The 18929-nt window shown below is 53.3% G+C and overlaps 1 protein-coding gene across 3 annotated transcripts in view; it reads left to right on the top strand.

The window, feature by feature from the left end:
• The first annotated feature begins 4683 nt into the window (after window positions 1-4683).
• The window catches only part of SYNDIG1 (synapse differentiation inducing 1), a 133572-nt gene continuing 119326 nt past the window's right edge, over window positions 4684-18929 (top strand). The window contains exon 1 of one of the 3 annotated variants that reach the window (XM_058679602.1): window positions 4684-5409. The gene's annotated coding sequence lies outside the window, so the exon portion shown is untranslated. Of the gene's footprint in view, window positions 5410-5629; window positions 5745-18929 lie in introns of those variants that run through there. The other 2 variants (XM_004593318.2, XM_058679601.1) reach the window with 2 other exon arrangements.

Raw genomic sequence — 18929 nt, 5'->3', positions numbered from 1 at the left:
AATGCAAAGACATGAAATTGCTTACCTGTGGTATTTTTTTTTCTTTCCAGTTCCACGAACCACAAAATTACAGAAATAGTTATTTTTACAACAGAACTTTCTCTCTCTCTCTGTAAACACAAAACCAACAAAATCCTTGCATGCACAAGATTTTTGTCAGCCTACAACAAGTTCTTAGCCTTTTAGAAAATGCCAGAAGTCACACTAACCATGGCAGGTTTAAATGCTTAGATCTGCCGGGGCAGCACGGTCAAGGACCCCAGCCTCTCAGCTTGTCCGCACATCAGAGCTATAGCGGAGCACGCAGGCTTTTGTACAGCAGGCAGAACACAGATTCATTTCACGGAGGCAGAGGGGTGCAGGGTCAGAGCGGCAGTCTGTACCCATCTTCAAGGCCAGGCCTTTTGAGCACCTGCTGGCATTCTGGGAGCCAGGCTTCAAAGAGCTGAGCTTCTCCTATGGGTGGTTTTTTCTCACGTACTTCTGGAGACAACCACGCTTTCCCAACCTTCAGCTAAAATACAGACTGATGAGGAGGACTGTGCACTTAATGAGCCAGATGAGCTCCAAAGAGAAGCTATCCACCCAGGGAAGGCAGGTGTATGGGGATATGAAGACCCACAGCCTCGGTGACACAGGAGCTGGGGCCTGAAGACTGTGCTGGACATATCCGGGAGACCAAGTCTTTGCTTGGCTCGTATGACAATCCAGGAACCAAAGATGAAGGATCCAGGTCAGGAACAAATGGCTGCAGAGTGACAGGGGAGCCAGGAGAACTGGGAGGCACTCAGAGCCTCTGCACCACCATGCCGGGACCACCTTGCACTTGGTCCCTACCCGCAAGGTCCTGGCTGCACAGTGTAGGGGTGGGCAGTCCTCTCCCAGGGGACTGTACTAGGAGACCTCCTGTTTACCTGGAATGGCCTAGGTAAGGCTGAGCAGTCACAACACAGACATTACCAACGAAGAGCATGCTAGCTCCAGCATCTCAGAGTGACAGAGAGCTTCATACAGCCAATGGCACAGCAGCAGCTCCCAGGGGCCCACCCACATGCGAGTCCTCATTCTCATCCCATGCCTGTTTGAAACCTGGCTGATTGGCTTCTCCCGTCAGCAACAGAGGCCGTGTTGTTATCTCCCAAGTCTGGGCAGCAGCACCTGCTCTGCTGTGGTCAACAAACATGTGCACTGTCAGCCTGGTGAGCCAGGCTCAAGGCAGGAGGCTTAATCTTTTTCCTGCCATGCACCTGCAGCCATGAGCTTGAGAAAGTTCTGGACCAGCCTCCCAGGTAAGGAGAGCCTCCCAGCCAACCATGGCCCAAGCATGCAAGCATGGCCTTGGTGCCAGCTGATTATAGGTGCCTGAGAGGCCCCAGAAAGTCCCTGCCGGTTTGGCCCAAACTGCCAACTCACAGAACGATGAGCAAACAATGATTGTCATGTAAGCCACAGGGCTCAGGGTATGTGTCACACAGCCATGATAACCGATACAGCCATGATATCTGAAGCAAGCTGTTTAGACACACATAGTAACGATCTCTCCTCTTGACTCCCATCCAAGGAGAAGTGGTAGACGCAGTGGCAACACCTCCAAGTAGATATCCCTGGGCCTGTTGCTGCTGGCCCTTCTGTCACTGGAACTGCCTTCTCTTCAGCAGCCTCACAGGTTGAACGGGTGATGTTGAAGGCCACACTAGCATTCGATTGCATCTTTGTCTCGGTCCTAAACTTTCACATCAAAAGTGTCTCAACCTCCGAGGTGTGGAGTCCTCTATTTTCAGAAAATTTATTTGAAAGGTAGAATGACAGAAAGAGATGGAAAGACAGACGAGATAAACATATTCCTCCTGCTGCTTCACCTTCCAATTGGCTGTGATGGCTGGGGCTGGGCCAGGCTAAAGCCAGGAGCCTGGGACTCCATCTGGGTCTCCCACATGGGTGGTAGGACTTGGACCATCTTCAGTTGATTTGCGGTGCATGAGCTGGGAGTTGGATGGGAAGTAGAGCAGCCAGGACCTGATCTGTCAGTTGGATATGGGATGCTGGTTTTTAACCCATGTGCTGTTATGCCAACCCTAACCACTTCATCTTTGAAAGCAATCGTTTCTGCTGGAGCCTCCCTATTGCATTTGTCTGAAAGTCTAAACGGCAGTCTCTCTCCCCTTTTCTAACTACAAGGTTCAACTTGAGTAAGAGTTCAGGTTTCACTTTTTGGATTTCATCAAGACAAACAACTTAATGATAAACTTGGGGTGGAGAGACAAGAAACAAACCTAAACCCACAGAGGATGTTTTTGCCTTCTGTATGACAATCAGTCTTGGACACTTAGCTTTTACACATGTAAAGTAAGTGGGCTCTGCTCAGTCCCAGACTCTATGCTGGTATCCTGTGGGCTTGAGCGGGCTTCCCTTGTCGAAGTCTAAAGCCAGGTTGTTCAAGACATGGTAGGGAATACTGCCTGTTTCAGAAACTGACCACCTGTGCCTCATTCATCAAGCCTCCACCCTCTGGGTGTACTCAGGCTTTTCCTGAGAGCTGGCCCAAGGTCTGACAGTTCTTCAGGGTCCATGAGTCTTTCTGCTGGCCTCTGAGAGTATCCTAACGTCACCTGGGATATGAGTATTGCTAGTTCCCAAGTCTGGCCACTGCACCTCACGTGCCCCATTTGCAGCTTGCCATGTATCAGCTAGCTACTTGGTGGCCTCCTTACAAACCTTTATTTCCATGTTGCATCAAAGCAGGATGGTTACAACAGCGCAGCAAGCGAACCGTGCGGGAGACACATGGGAGAGGCTGTCCTGTGTATCTGTATGCCACAGCATACAGAGTCCTTGCCCTGAGCAGTTGCTCTGCTACAGGAGCTGTCCCTGTCTTTACTCAGGTTTCTGGGCCCCGGAAGCTGCCTCGGGAGTTAAGTGCAAGGGCAGCTAAATTTGCAGAAGCACAAATATGTGTGTGTGAATGTAAATGGGGATGTTAAGGAAAGGATTGACCCCTGGGTTCCTCAAGACTCGTATAGTAGCCTGGGAGGCATAAACATAATACAGTTTAAAATTCCTTTATGAATTTTTCTTTCTTTTCTTCAGCAGATTTTTTTTTCCATTTGTAAACTTTATTTATTAGAGAGATCATTCGTTTACTAAGCTGGTTAGTTCCCAACATTGGCAGCCAGGACATCAGGCCAGGTCTCCCAGGAGGATGGCAGGAACCATTTGAACCATCACTGCTACCTTCCAGAGCCCATATCAACAGGTGCCAGAGCCAGGACTGGAACCCAGGCACCTATAGCTGTTAGGCCAAACACCTGCCACAGCATCTATTTTTCTTTTTGACATCACAGTTCATTACAGCCTCTGTTCAATAACTCATTCAGTGAGTGTGTTCTGTCATTGGGATACGCCAAGTAAATTTCTGTGTACACGTTGATGTAACCCACCCTCTATTTGGCAGAGGAGTCACGCATCATTTCCAGGATACGACAGAAGTGAATGCTTCAAGGCTGCCTGCAGTGAGGCAGCCTCAGAGAAGGAAGCGGCCCAAACTACTCCCTTCCTCTGCCGTGGTCTGCGCATGCGAGAGATGGGTCTGAGTGCCCCAGGACTTCGTCAGCGTCCACAAGAATGCAACGTTTCCTTGCGTGCAGCCTTGTGTCGGACAGGGAACACAAGCAGAAGGGCTGGACAGGCACCTGTCGTCCTGAACTCCCTCAGCCCGGTGCCAGAGGCAAACCACGTGCTGGTTGACCCCCCAGCTTCAGTGCAAGGGCTGCAGAAGCAGTGGGCGCACACCCTGGGAGGCAGGAGGTCAACCCTGCAAGCTGGGTGGCTATGGAAAACCTCAACTGCCTCACTGGACAAATGGGCCTCCGAGGGTCTAAGCAGGCCTGCCAGCCCCCCTCGACCCCAACCACAGAATGGCCACTCTCTGGAATACTGCCCGTGGCTTGGCTGGCTTTCCCTCCAGTCTGAGCCACTGTGGCAGACAGAAACCAACCATGCCCTCGGCTGAGGGTCTCGCAGCTCCTGGAGATCCAATGGAAATACCTGCTTCCCTCCAAGTGGAGACTGGAATGTCCCCCACCTTGACCTGCCGCTGCCGGGGGACGGCCAAGCTCCCTCCCGGCTGGATTCTCTCCCCTCTGACAAGTTCTCTTAGAAGTTTAATAAGAGGAAACAGACAAGGGCTTGGGGCCTCCAGATCACCTTCAACTGGGACTCTACCCAGTGTAAACCAGGCAGGAGGACACCACAGCAAGGAGGAGGTAGAGGGCACAGGACAGGAGGGAGGACTCTGAAAGAAGCAGGCCTGAAGGCCAGCTTTGAACCTGGAAACCAGAGGATTCCTCAACCCCGAACCCCGACTTGGGAAGCTGGGTTCTGCCTGGTGTTGAAATGGGCTCACAGACGTTTCTGGAAACTTTTCACCCTCTTTTTAGGGGTTAAAATCTTCCAGAGACTATTCCAGAGCTCTTTCTCGAAGAAATCTCAAAAGAAAACAACCCTTCTCCTCCCGCGTTGGAGAGGGCCCCTGGTCTCACACCTCTTCGGCCACCTTCTTCGTGTCCCTGCCGGCGGCTGCGCCACGGGCTGGTTCGGGGCCTGTGCCCGCGCCTGCTTTCATCTTTACGGCTTAACAGGCCTGGACTGGAAAACTCGCCTGACCTATAACGTGGTCATGAAGAATCTCCAAAACTAGAGCCTGGGGAGGCCTTTAGGACCGAGGGGAGCCAGCGCTTCCCGGAGTCAGGTTGCAAATTCCTGTCCTCCCAGTCCCAGGCGGCTGTCCCCCTCCCCCAGCCGCTGTCGCCTTTCCCTCGCTTTGCCAGACTCGCTGGTCCCAGGCCACGCACCAGACGCGGGCACCGACGAGATTCCCGCTGGCCTAGGGCAGTGTTGGCCGCAGCTGCCTTCGCGCGGAGCTGCTCCCCTTCTCCTTCTACCCTATCCTCTCTCCCTCGGCGTTGCTGCCCTCCCTGGAGGCCCCACGGCCACCGCCTCCCGCACGCGCGTCGCCGGGCTCCGTGAGCAGAGCCGCGCGCTCCCGGATGTTCCTCGCCCAAGCCGCGGGCCAGGCGCTCGCGGACCGCCGGAGTCGCCTTACGCCCTCTCCCTTCCCCTGGGGCACCCAGAGGTGCCAGCTCCGCCCCAGAGCCGCCGCCAGTCGGGTTCCCGGCCAGCCGCCCGCCGGCTCCTGGAGCTCTGATCGGCGCGGGGTAGCCGCGGGCGTCGGCGGCGATCGCTGGGCAAGGAGTGGCGCCGCGCGGAGCGGAGGCAAGGGGCGCGCAGAGGAAGAGAGCCGGGAAACCAGGGAGCAGAGGCGGGCGCTGTACCGCCCCGCGCCCCGCACGCTCGCCCGCTCCGGAGACGCGCGGGCGGCAGCTGGGGCGCACCAGTCACCTTGTCCCGGAGGTAAGTCCCGACCACTTCGGCGGTGCGGATGCGCTGAGGGGCCGGCGTATGCGGGGCGGGGGTTGAGGGCGGGCGAGGGCTGGCGTCCTGACTCCGCCTCGGAGCGTGCGGACCTGCGGCTGCGAGGCGCCCTGGGTAAGTCGCTGTGGGTTTTGCCGCGGGACCTGTAGGCGCGGGGTCGCCGGGCAAGAAGCGGGAGACAGGAGGTGGAGGGAAAGATGCGGAGGCATGGACCTGGGGCTGGCCGCTCGGGCTGCACCTTGGCGCCTCGCCACCCCGACGCCTCGGGTGCCCCGGCAGGCAGAGACACTGCCTTGCGAAGTCGCTGCGAGCGGGTGAGCCCAAGACTGGGAGCGCAGTGGAACCAGCTTGACCAGAGTGGAGGGGCGCGCGGCTAGTGGGCTCGGAAAACCCCCACCCCTCACCCTGGGAGCGACCTAACGTGGGACTGGTGTGTGGGGTGACTACGTAGCTGGAGAATGAGGTCTTTAGGGGGCCGAGAAGGGAAGCCGATTTGCGAACAAGGAAAAAGGAAGACGAGGGTGCCAAGCGCGCTCGGACTGTGTAATCCTCGCCCGGGACCGAGGTGGAGGTGCGGACTCTTGGAGCCCCCTGCTTCCTGCCCGGCGACAGCGGCTTTTGCGAGCTGTGGGTCCCCTGGCAGCCGTGCCAGCCTGCAACCCTGGGGGGCCTTCAGCTCCTGCTCCGAAATGGAAGACAGTAGATGGTTGTGCTTTTGGGGGTTCGCTTTCTTGGGCTGTGGTTTCTGCCTTTTCGTGTGCGCTCTCCGAGTGAGGGAAAGGAGAGAGAGCGAGATAAAGAAGATGGTTCAGCAGCGGAGTTGGGCACTTTCTTGGGGCAGGAGCTTTGACTCCGGCTGCTGGGGATGGGGTGGGGGTCCCTCGGCTTCTTTGAAAGATCAGAGGAAGGGATTTCTGGGCGCCTTTGTTCATTTGGAGGTTCCCCTGTGGGCAGAAGCTCGGGCGCTTGGCACCCGGACTTCAGGTGCGCGCAGCCCTCCTGCGGCGTCAGATATGCAGGAGCCGCTGGGCTCCTGGCTTGCACCAAAGACTGCGCCTTTCCCTGGCCACGTCTCCGTGCCTAGTGCTGCAGACGCGGGCCGAAGGCTTGGTGAGGGCTAATTCAGGGAGTTCGGGAGCTGGACACTGCCCAGTGGAATCCAGCAGTGGAGCTCGGCTGACATGCAGTCTGCGTATCTGTCCCACCCCCTCCTCCAGCGGAGCAATCTTGGGCTGTAGCCCAAGGCGGGAGGTGGCTTCGCTGCGCAGACCTGCGGTGGCCTATGTGATAGCGGTATTGCCTCCAACCCCAGAGGCATCCAACTTCTTATAGTCAGGGCCGGTCCTGAAGCAGCCAGCAGCATTGTTGGGAGGTGGCCTTCAAACTGAGGGGTGTCCAAGGTGCAGCCGCCGCGATGGTGTACAGAAAAGTTCAAGTTAGATACTGGCCAGGGATGTTGAAACCCGGAGCTGAATTTGCAGTTTTTGTCTGCTGTGCCTAGCTGGCAAGTGCGCTAGCTGCGGCTGTGTTGGAGATGCAAGACACAGGTGCCACGCCTGTGGAGGAGCCCAGAGGTGCCCTCCTCATACCAACCCCCGCTTCCTAGGTCCTGCCCCTTTGCCGGGAGCCAGCTGGGTTTGCAACCATTGTATTGCCTTACTCATTCCTGCACCCCTCCCCGCCCCACCTCCACACTGAACCCCGACTGCCCCAACCCTGAAGGCCTTGTGAAATTAAGAATTAAATGGGAGAAACTGGGTCTGAAACTTTGCTAACATGGGAGACCTCAGTAATATCCGGAGGTGGCTGCAGTATCAGGTGCACTGCTCCCCCAGACACCACGGTCTCCAGACCCCCTCACCTCGTCCCATGCAAGGACCCCAAGTTAGTTTCCTTTCAGAACACTTTGCTGTGTGTTTTCAGCACTTGCACAGAGAAAAATGAGTGTTTTTAATATTCCAGTTGGAAGGCAGAGGGTGGAAAGAAAGAGATAGAGGAAGGAAGGAGGGAGGGAAGGAAGGAAGGAAGGAAGAAAAAGAGGGAGGGAGAGAGAGAGAAAGAAAGATAAAGAAGAAAGGAAGAGCCATCATCCTGGTCAAGGAGTTAGGCCATCTCCCTCTGCTATTCCAGGTGCAGGGAGCTAGATTATGAACTGTGTCCACATGGGCTGCTGGCTTTACCATCTATGCCACAAAGCCGACGCATAGAAACACACCTTGAAGCAATGGATTTAGCTTCTTTCAGCCAGTACGCAGGACATGAACAAGATTCTAGTTGAGTCAGGATAGGCAAAAGGACTTTCCTCCTTTGGATTAAAAAAAAAAGGTATAACTCAATTCATGAATAATAAGCCATTAATTTCTTCCACATTTAGCACTGACACAGAAGTGCTGCGCTGGACTTGACTCATCCCTCTCATTAACTTTACCTCTTATTTTTCCAGGGAATGATCGCTGTTGGGAGAGAATAAAAAGATATTTTCTTATGTAAGTTTTCTAGGCGAGACACTAGTTGGTGCTATTCTGAGGTTTGGGGAGAGAACTGAATGTGTCACCTATTAAAAAGGAAACGTTTGATTATCAAATCGGTCACACGTGCCTTGCCTCTGAGCGGGGCTCTGCCTGCTGGCCTGTGGGGCCAACTGCTGCCTGATGAGGCATACCCTATTCCCTGGGGCAGGCTACAGGCAGAAGTGGGGGGTGCATCTTCCTGGCACAACTCCTCCCACATTGCACACCACCTCACTTGGAATAAAAGTTTGGTCTAGGAGCTGTCAGTGACAATCATGGAGTCAGGCCAACCGTAAATACCTTCAGGAAGTGCACGGTTTAAAGGTGTCCTTAATCAGCCCTCTGTATGGTGAACAAGTACTTCACACTAGATGGCTTCATGTCCTCCTGCTCCAAATGCAGTCTAGGTGCATTGTCAATTCTCTTTATGCAAATGCCCGGCTGGGCTACCCACGGTAAAGTTAAGTGAGATTTCATGCAGTCACACAAAGACACCAGGCGTGAGGAAAGGATGGCAGAAGCCAAAGCGGCTTCCCAGAGCACAGCTGCGCATGCCTACTGGCATAGGGAGACTTCAGGTTGGAACTTTTGCTCTTGAAGTCCATATTAGCATTTAACATGACACATGGAGTTGTTTTTCTGAATGCTTTTCGTGCTAACCGTAGTATTTTTAAAATAAAAACTTATTTTTTATTTGAAAGGTAGACTATGAGAGAGATGGGGAGAGATAGATACAGGGAGGGAAGGAGAAAAACAGAGAGAGAAAGAGACTTCTCGTGTTCTAATTCACTCCCAAATGCCTATAAGAGCTGTACTCGGTCAGGGTTAAGCCAAGGTTCTGGAACTCAAGTCAACTTCTCCCATGTGGGGAGTGAGGGTCGAGACTTGAACCGTGACCTGCTGCTTCCCTGAGTGCACAGAGCCAAGGGGTCCAGCCAGACCCTTGGGACTTAGGCACACCACTGCACCCCAACGCCACAAACCTTGGCCCTAAACCATGGCTTGTGACTTGTTCTAACCATCTTGGTCTTCATATGCAGCTGTGCACGTAGAGCAAGCTCAAAACATGAAGGCCTCTTTTGGAAGAGTAATATGGGGTTCTGGCCTGGGATTGGCGGGGAGTTTCCTCCAGGTGGTCCCCAAGGATTCCTAGCTCAGCCTGCCCACCACTAGGGATGTGCCCTGAGAAAGCTTGAATGTCTCTGTGCTTAATCTGCGCTTCCATCCTGGCTAGGCAATTTGGGTGTCCCTTGCAGGAGATGTGTCAACCCTCTCTCTCCCTATGGGATGCCCTATAGGTGAGGCCAGGAGAGCTGAGAGAGGACAGATAGATGGTATATGTTGTCTGTATCCAGCATCTGAATACAAGGTCAGGCCCGGGCCAGCAGCTCTGGCCTCAAGGTGCAAGTCCCTGCCTGTAGAGCGTCCTCCCCCAGCCTCCGGATACGGTCCACGTCCCCTGCCTTTAAAGCATTAGGCTCTCTTCTAACCCCACCATTATGCTCCTTGAGACAAGCCGGTCCCTGCAAGGAAGGGTGAGTTGATGAGTGAATGTGTCTAATGTACCCTTGTAGGCTAACCCAGACACGTGGTCAGGCCTTTCAATACTCGGATGCAGTCCTGTTCTCTGAATTTCCTCACTCTGATAGATTTTAGTGAAAATTCCTTTTTCTTCCCACTAAGACAAATCATCTGTTTTGTGGTTTGTTCTCTGCATTTCATTCTCACTGTGTTGTTGTTTGATTAATAAGATGTGCTTCATTTATTTGAAAGGCAGTTAGAGAGAGATCATCCATCCGTTGGTTCATTTCCCAAATGATGAGGCTGAGCAAGGCAGAAACCAGGAGCCAGAAGCTTCTTTTGAGTCTCCCATGTGCGTGCAGGGACCAAGCACTTGGACCATCTTCCATTGCTTTCCCACAGGCATTAGTTGGGAGCTGGGCGAAGCAGAGTATCCAAGACTCGAACCGTCCTCTATAGTGATACAGCACTGCAGAAAGTGGCTTAACATGCTACCCTAACCAGGTTGTGTTGCCTTCTTGAAAGGTTGGTAGGAGCCCTGAGCCGAGCCGAGGCTGTCAAGGACCTGGCTGGCCCCTCCTCACCTGCTGCCTCTGGATCCCATGGAGCCATGCAGCCTGTTTCTTGCAAGCTGCTTGGGGTTAGGGGGGTTGTTCCCCAGCTGCTTCTCCAGTCCACGGCTGCCTGTGTTCCCACCTGGCATTGATGGGCCACAAGGCTGATTGGTCTTAATGTCCCGATGATGGGACAGAAGCTCAGAGAGGGTGTTTGAGTGCCAACCTGGAGTGTTTTTATCTGTCAGAACAGGCTGTCCTCAAACATCTAGGTGCCTTGGGCATGGGCAGGGAGGGGAGCAGGGCAGTACTGAAGACGCACGACATCTCAGCTCCTGTGCCCAAGGTGTGCTGGGGATGGCCAAGCCAGGTGGTTCACGGACTTAGGGCCCAAGGCTCTGCCATGCGGGGCCCCTGGATTCCAGTGCCTGGTACCTCTGCACACTGGCTAGTATCCCAAATGCCATGTGTTTCTGGCATGACTGGCCCCATGGCTCAGATCTGGTCATCCGGCCTTGGGTTCCGTTCTCCAGCTGGGTAGGGACTTGCCCTCTTTGAGGGGATGCCTCACAGCAAAGTTTCTCCTGGCCCCATGGACTCTTCTGGGGAGCTGCATGTCTAAGCCAGCAGGCCTGAAGGCAGTGCAAGGCTGAACAGTAGGACGGGAAGTCAGCATGGCCTGTAAACATGGCTGGAGGAAAGTCAGTGTGGCTCATGTCAGTCTCGTGGCAGAAGCGTTGCGGGAGGTCAGCAGAGGGCTGACACCTCGCTTCATCTGGTTCCTCTCCAGGGTCAGAGCACAGTGAGTGGGGATTGAGAAGACCGAGACCAGGGTGGGGTGGGGTGGGTTAGGGTGTGAGTTGGCTGGTTTTTATTATTATTATTATTATTATTATTATTATTATTATTATTACAAAGTCAGATGTACAGAGAAGAGGAGAGACAGAGAGGAAGATCTTCCGTCCGATGATTCACAACCCCAAGTGAGCTGCAACAGGCCGGTGCACGCCGATCCAAAGCCGGGAACCAGGAACATCTTCCGGGTCTCCCACACGGGTGCAGGGTCCCAAGGCTTTGGGCCATCCTTGACTGCTTTCCCAGGCCACAAGCAGGGAGCTGGATGGGAAGTGGAGCTGCCAGAATTAGAACCGGCGCCCACATGGGATCCCGGGGCTTTCAAGACGAGGACTTTAGCCGCTAGGCCACACCGCTGGGCCCGAGTTGGCTGTTTTTGCACCTTACCCTGATACAGACTCCTGGGATCCCCCGTGGCACTGTGAGAGTGACTGTGGCCTGGTCCCTTGGGGACCCACATCTGTCCCTGTGTTTGTCTGGAGTTCATGCTCACCAACAGAATGCACACAGATTGTGCCGCTACAACCCACAGGATGCAGGCTCCACAGTTCCTGTGAACTGTGTGGGCCCCCGGAGGACCAGCTGCAGTCAGCTCGCTACTGTGCTTGGGCTGTTGCAGGGTATGCTGACAGGAAGCTGTGCCCAGCACTGACCCCAAGTGTGTGTGTTTGAGGGGGAAGTTGACTTAGGACACCAGGTTGCTGTGATAGGCTCTGTCTACCCTGTCCCTGCTCATCTGCCTTCCCAGACACAGGGCTCCCACCACAGACATATATATACACACACAAGGACACCACAGTGTGTCCCACATATCTGCCACCCTCCACTGGGCAGCCTCTGGGTCACCTCCCTCCTGGTCTGCCTACTCTCTTCTTTGTCCCAGACTCCCCACTTCTGGACTGTCCCAGCCCTGGGACAGCTTTTGGGAGTAAGAAAAGTGTGCCACATGCAGAAGTCACTGTGGCAAGAGGTGCATGAGATTTATACAAAATAACCTGCGGAAATGTGCAGCTTGGCGCAAGGAGACACTTGGGTTAAATGGAGAGACGTGCTGTGTCTTGACGCAAACTCTCCACAGTTATGCGGTAGCAGTGTGTGCTCCATGGCAAGCTGCAGACGATGCTGGGCCCATCAGGATGCCGCTGCCCTGGGCTGCTGAGCTTGAGGGAAGCACGCAGGATCAGCCTGCATCACTCATGCTTCTGTAAAAAGAGGAATCCCACCACCAGATCCTAAAACCGAGGGCCGAAGTTATACCACTCACCCTCACAGCTGGTAGGGGGGCTACTCCAACAAAGAAAAGCAGAGAACCTCAAGTGTGGGTGGACCCAGAATGAAAAACGCTGTGGAAAATAATCTGGAGACTCGTAAGAAACATCCCGTGTGGAATTGTATGGTCCTGAAGCTATAGTGTGAACACACTCGGCCCCTGGGCTGTGGTCAGGGACGAGATGAGCTACAGTGTGAACACACTCGGCCCCTGGGCTGTGGTCAGGGACTGAGCTGCGATGTGAGTACATTAATCTCCCTGGGTTGTGCAGTGCTTAAGGCTAACAGAGGAGTCTTACACTCTTGAGGAATTCTTGTGGCAATCACACAACTGTTGCTAACAACTGATGGCTTAAGAGTTTAGGTTTGAGATTCAGTGTTGTCCCCTGTGTTAGTAGATTGCAGTAATTTGGTCTCTGTCCTGCTGGTGACCGTGGGCATGTGTGGGTAACCAGTGCAACACTGGCACGGTGCAGCACTGGCCCAGGGGTTGTACAAGGACGTTGGTCTATAGTGCCAGGAACCTGGGAGTAAATGCACCTTGGCTGCTCCACAGGGAAGCCCCCTTAGCCTGCCTCCCAGATGACCCTTCCAGCTTTAGGATAAAAGATTTGCCATGTACTTTTTCTCTAGACTTTCTATTAAAACCATTGTTGATCAAAGTTTAAACAGAGATGAAAGATGCCATGCTGTCGTTTTTCCTTCACCCTAAGGGTCCAGTGATGGGTGCCTGCCTGGCAGCCCAGCATACCAGTTTTCTGTCACTGCACAAGGGGCTGCCCTTGTCATTCTGTGCTCCTGGGTCGATGTGTGAGGAATTCAAATGGGGCATGCTCTGGACAGCTTGTCCGCAAACTGGGACGTCTGGGGCTCACGTGGAAGACTAAGGTGGCTGGGTCTGTCATCAACATGTGGTTTCTTCCCTCCTGCTTTCCTGGCCTGCCATGGCTCATCTCTCTCTGGGCTTCCTCCCAGCACCAGGGCCTCAGCACAGTCAGACTTTCTGGAGGAAGGCTCAAGCTGCGACCCTGGGCATCAAAGAGGCATAGGAGGCCAGGTTGTTCCAGATCCCTCAGCAGCCCTGCTGTGGCACCCCTCATGTTCTGTGGGTTACAAAGCAAGACCTGAGCCAGACCAGAGGCAGGGCATCAGGTGGAGCCCCACTTCCCACAGGGAACTTGTGACCAGGTTCCACCCTCCATGTGGATGGGTCAGTGAGCATCAAGACCGACTGCAATGCCAAGGGCATGGTGGATGGCAAAAGCAGCCAGTCCCCACGGCTCGGGTGGAAGAAGTGGAGAGCCAGCATGGGTGGACAGGGCACACTTGAAAGCAGATGGCTCTGTGGGATCAGTATAGTGACTCAACAGGCTAATCCTCCACCTGAAAGAGCCAGGATCCCATATGGGTGTTGGTTCATGTCCCAGCTGCTCCTCTTCCCTTCCCATTCAGCTCCATGCTTAAGGTCTTGGCCCTTAATTCTCATGCTTAAGCAGAGAATGGCTCAAGGACTTGGGCCCCTCTTTTCAGTGCGGGTACATTGAATACCTGGAGAAAGCTCCTGGCTCCTGGCTCCTGGCTCCTGGCTCCTGGCTCCTGGCTTTGGATTGGTTCAGCTGCAGCTGTTGCAGCCATTTAGGGAGTAGATCAGCAGATAGAAGATCTCTCTCTCTCTCTCTGTATGTCTCTCATTCTCTCTGACTTTGCCCTTAAAATAGAAATAAATAAACCTTGAAAAACAGTAGTGGATGGCTCTGGCATCAGGTCACATAACAACACCCTATAACAGTGAACGGATTAGTAGAAAGCACACAAATAGGAAGCATTTAATACACACAGCCTACAGCTTAATACTTCCTTGATATTTACCAAAAATAAGCAGATTGCACAAGACAAACTAAATGTGCTTTTACCATCCTGTGTTACTAACTCAGCCAAGTTCAAAGTATGTTCCAGAGAAGTCTACCCCCTGCCCCAACACCCCCTACAAGTTCCTGACTTTTCTTCTATGTTTATGCCACCCACAGTTGACCATGGTTTGAAAATATTACAGGGAAGATTTTGGAAGGAAGCGATGCATACGTTTGATCTTGGACTCTGAGGAGTAACATACAAACTCCAAGCTCTAGCCGCATGCTGGCTGAATCATGCTTTCCTCCAACATGTTCGTGCTGTCTGCATTGCCTTCCCTTTAGTCGCTCAGCAACCAGATGTGGTACTTGGTCTACCATTGTCTGTGTTCAACATGCTTGTTTTACTCACTACTGACCACGGAGAGCTGGTGTGGTGATGCCGGCAGCTTAGCTGTGCCACCAGGGAGCTGCACGGAGCTTCCTGTAATTCCAGACTCCGCAAGAAGCAGTCCTGTGCTGAGCTTGCTACAATCTACAGCACAACCAGCTCTTTAGAGACAGAACATTCACCTATGCTCTATTGCAATTACTTACTGTCATATTTTAGTAATACTTATTATTACTCTCACTCTATTTGACTTACACTTTCAACTTGAAGTTGCAGGGTAAACATGTAGGGTATATGTGGTTTGATTCAGCCTATGTTCTCCAACATCTCAAGCACATTGCAGGATACACTCTAGTAGAGGAAGGGAAATTGCTGTCCTAAGTCAGAAGCAAACACTGAAAGGAATTAACCAGTGCTGAAGGAGCCCACAAGGCAAACAGTAGCCGAGATGCAAAGGACTGTGTTAAATGCTGAGCCTATATTGTGGAGAAGAGTGTGGAGGAGAAGTTAAACGGACTGACAAATAGATGTATGGGAAAGTGTGTGTGTGTGTGTGTGTGTGTGTGTGTGTGTGTGGTGAGTGAGTGAAAACGCACACTGCAGGCAGGAGGACCCACATCCCCAGTCTGAGTTATTGCTATTGGAATCGGGAAGATGCTGGGAGGGCTTGTCCACCTTGTCCTGAAAGTTCCAGCGGAATCTCCATCTATATCCTCCTTGACCTCATTACTGAATCACCAAAATGTGACTCTAACTAATTAATTTGAAAGACAGGGTTACAGAAAGAGAGACAGAGAAAGAGGGATGTAAGAGATCTGCTGAGTCCCTTCCCACATTACAGCAATGACTAGGGTAGGGCCAGGTGGAAGCCACAAGCCAGCATCTTCTTCTAGGTCTCTCACATGGGTGTAGGGACCCAAACACTTGGGACATCCTATGCTGCTGCCCCAGGCACATAAGCAGGGAGCTGGATAAGAAGTGGAGCAGCCAGGACTTGAACTAGTGCTCTTGTGGGATGCTGGTGTCACAGGCTGGGTCTTAACACCCTATGCTGCAGTGAAAGACCCGCCAAGAAGCAATTGTAACATGCATCCAAAGAGTGTGCATCTTGCCTTAAAGCAATGAAATTTCAGAACAGAATGAGATGCCTCCTTGAGGGAATGTTGAAATATGATCAACTCCTAATGGAGTTTGTAAAATAATGGCTAGAGGGACCCTCTGGTCCATTGGCCAAGGCCGGGTTGAAGCCAGAAGCCTGGAACTCCATCTGGGTCTCCCATGTGGCCATCCTCTGCTGCTTTCCCGGTTACATTGGTAGGGAGCTGGATTGAAAGTGGAGCATTCAAGGTGTGAGCCAGCACCCAAATGGTAGACCTTAACCTGCTACACCACAATGGGGACCCCGGGACTGAAGCTTTGGGTGCTGGGCTGTGGCCCACACTTTGAGTAGCTCAGGTCCAAAGTGGTTCCTCACCGTGCCACCTGAGTTACACAGGTGGGAGGTGAATATTTGGTGTATGCACAAGTAATGTGAAGAATATAAATTGACGTGCACCTTTCACGGTCAGAAGCATCTGAGGCAGTTCTGCTTACAGCAACATCTGGAGAAGCAGCATCCTCAAGCTCCTGGCCACATACCCGATGCCTGGCGCTGGCAGACACAGGCTCTGGCTCCAGTCCTGGGAGTCTATTCTGAGCAGGTGCCAGGTAGTGATGGTGCTGCTGGCCCACAGGCTGCATTTTGGGAAGCCAGGGGTTAAAAGACAGCGGTAGAGGGAGGGACAGGTTGCCTTCAGTTGAGCCAAGCTGGATAGGAACCTAAAGCCAGAGATGCTGAAAGTCTGCAAGCTGTCATATGTCGTCTTACTTGGTTGAAGTCTACTTACACAACCTGCGTTGAAGCGAAGAAATAGATGTTTTAAGTTTATGTTCTGCAGCAATTCAGTGAAAACGAAATCTTCCCATCCCCTTATACACTCAGAAGTAGGAAGTTAAACCAGGGCTGGCAAATTTTTTTTGGGGGGGGGGTTGAGTGTGGCACACTGGGGCTCAGATGGGACTGTCCCTCCCCAGGCCTGAGCTCACACTGCTTACTCTGACTTGGGCTTATTTCCATGGCGGGGGGAGCACAGGGACCCCAGGTCCTCCACATGGAACTGATTCCTGCATAGACAGCGGGCATTGCCTGTGGACCTTCAAGGATACAATATGCTCTTGCCTGGGAATCGGGAACCTGAGTTAAAGCATGGAGAGGATCCCTGAGCTGGAAGAGAGTGTGGTGCAGGAGGAGAGGTGTTAGGGGCAGAACCTCCCCAGCAGGTTCAAATCCAAGGTCAGTCCTCATCCTCTGGGTGATGATCCTACCTCCTCATGCCTGCGTTTCTACTCCGATGTTGTCATGGCGATTATGAGGAATGATGGTGGTTAAGAGGAATGAGGGATGCAGGCAGTCCTCGCCTGATGGACGGGCACCAGGCAGGATTCTAGAGTCTGTCTTCAGGGCTGGCTTCCAGAGGGGGTTTAGGGACTTGGCTTAGCCGACTCCTGTCAAAAGCAGATGAAACTTGCTCGGGAACCCCAGTAGCAGATGGTTCTAGGTGAGTCCAGAGCTGGGGACACGGGTGCTGAGTCAGCAAGCCAAGACCCTTGTTCTGGAGCTGGGACCCGTCTGAGACAGGGTCCAGGGAGAATTCAGCCATTGGGTAGCAGACTAACTGGTAGATATGGTGATGAGGTGCGAGGGGCCTGTGGTGGGGCTGAGTGATGTGGCGGGTCAAGGCTGCCATAGTGACCCAGTGGCAGCAGAGCCCAACCCCCACAGGGATCCAGGCCTCGACCTGTCACGCCAGCCTCAGCGGTGCAGGACAGGTTGGGGCAGGGCTCACACAACTCCCATCATGAAGTTCTCAGGCCCATAAAAACATGTAAGCGTGTGCGGACACACGTTCCACATACAGTCTAGTGCTGGAGTGGTTCCTGGGGGCTGAGATGACCACACCCACAACACAGTATGTTGTAGCAAGCTGAACGCACACTATCCAAGCAGGCCTGCTGATTCCAGCGGAGGTATAGACTAGCATTCCAGGGGCTGCTCTGTGGGCAGAGCCAGATTCGGGGCTGGTGTGGCTGTAGTAAGTGGGGAGGTGCTTGATAATCATTTGTTCGCTGTCCAGCAGTGACAGGCTTGGTGTATGAAGCTGATAGTCATACAGGTGGACTACTGACTGATTGATGGTCAGTAGCTGAAGTTTATTAACAGCATCAGTTTTAAAGATTGAAGGTCACTGAGGCACAAGGGAGGAGGGTTTGAGAAATTGACATATCCACAGCAAAAGGGAGTTGATTTGAGGCTGTGGGGAGTTCCAGCGCCTTTGCCTTGTTCTGATATCTAAACCTGAGAATTGAGGAGTTCCTGGCCTCTGCATTTCCATATCAACCACTCTTGGAACATTCTGATAGGATTGTCACAGGCCATGGCTTCACACTAGCAAGACTTACCAATATCCTCTCTTACTCAGTTATCTTCCTACGGATGCATTGTCTTCCTACAATTGTCCCCATGGCAGACCCAGCAAAAGCCACCTGCACATGTCTAGGTGGCTTCTGGGAGCCCAGCTGACAGTAGCTTTGATCTCAGGATCGAAGTGATGCACCAGAGAACCCCATCCCAATACGGCAGAGGAAGTCATCTGGGCAGGACTTGAGCAACGGAAGAAAGCGTGAAGGATGGTGACCGAGTCACAGGCCGCTGGCACGCTGTGCACTGTATGCGCTGTGCTTTCGGGAATCACAAACAGAAGATGGAGAGCTTTCTTCACCGTGGGGACTCGTGGGAGCAACAGCCAAAGCATAAAAACAGCGGATCGGGAAATGCAGAGACAGGGAGCCAAACAGGGCACATGAAACGCCTTCAGGATCACTCTGGACCGAGGGTGGGATGGAGAACAGGCCTGCTACTGGGCTCAGCAGGGAAACCCTGGGAGCAGCCCCATCCTCAGCTAACATTCTTATCTGTTCTCCCACCTGTAAGCCTAGAGTTCCGGCAAAAGGCGGGAATGCGAGGTGTTGCTGTGGATGACACTGGGGTATGGCTTTCTGTGCAGGGTTGAAGTGAGCATCCTGTTCCTGAAGTGCATGGACAGGTAAGGGTGAGGAGAACGAGGCGGTGTGCAGGGTGGGCTGGCTGGAGGAGAAACGGAGGCATTGCTGTGGCCAAGGACGGTGGCTTTCAGGGTGAAGACCTTAAGGACGGGGAGGACCCCCCACCTTGCCAAGGTCTGCAGAGGGTTCAAGTGAGGGACACAAAGGCAGCTTGGGTCTCAGGAGCAGAGTAAAAGAGAGAAGCAGACAGTGGCCACTGGGCATGCACTTGGAGAGCTGCAGGTCGACAGTGAGCTCAAGGTGGCTGAGGCTGCTGATGCCCTGGGACCTAGCCAGGCTGACTGCCTACGACATTTTTTCTGTGCAGGGAGACAACCCTGACAGGCTGGCAGGAAGTGGACTGTGTAAACTCTGCGCGTGGCCTTGTATTGTGGGAGGGTTCTACATG

Source organism: Ochotona princeps, chromosome 22 (assembly GCF_030435755.1).
Source record: "Ochotona princeps isolate mOchPri1 chromosome 22, mOchPri1.hap1, whole genome shotgun sequence".
Classification (NCBI taxonomy): Eukaryota; Metazoa; Chordata; class Mammalia; order Lagomorpha; family Ochotonidae; genus Ochotona; species Ochotona princeps.
Note: the sequence above shows the minus strand (reverse complement) of the source record. Positions and strands in the feature narration are given on the sequence as shown.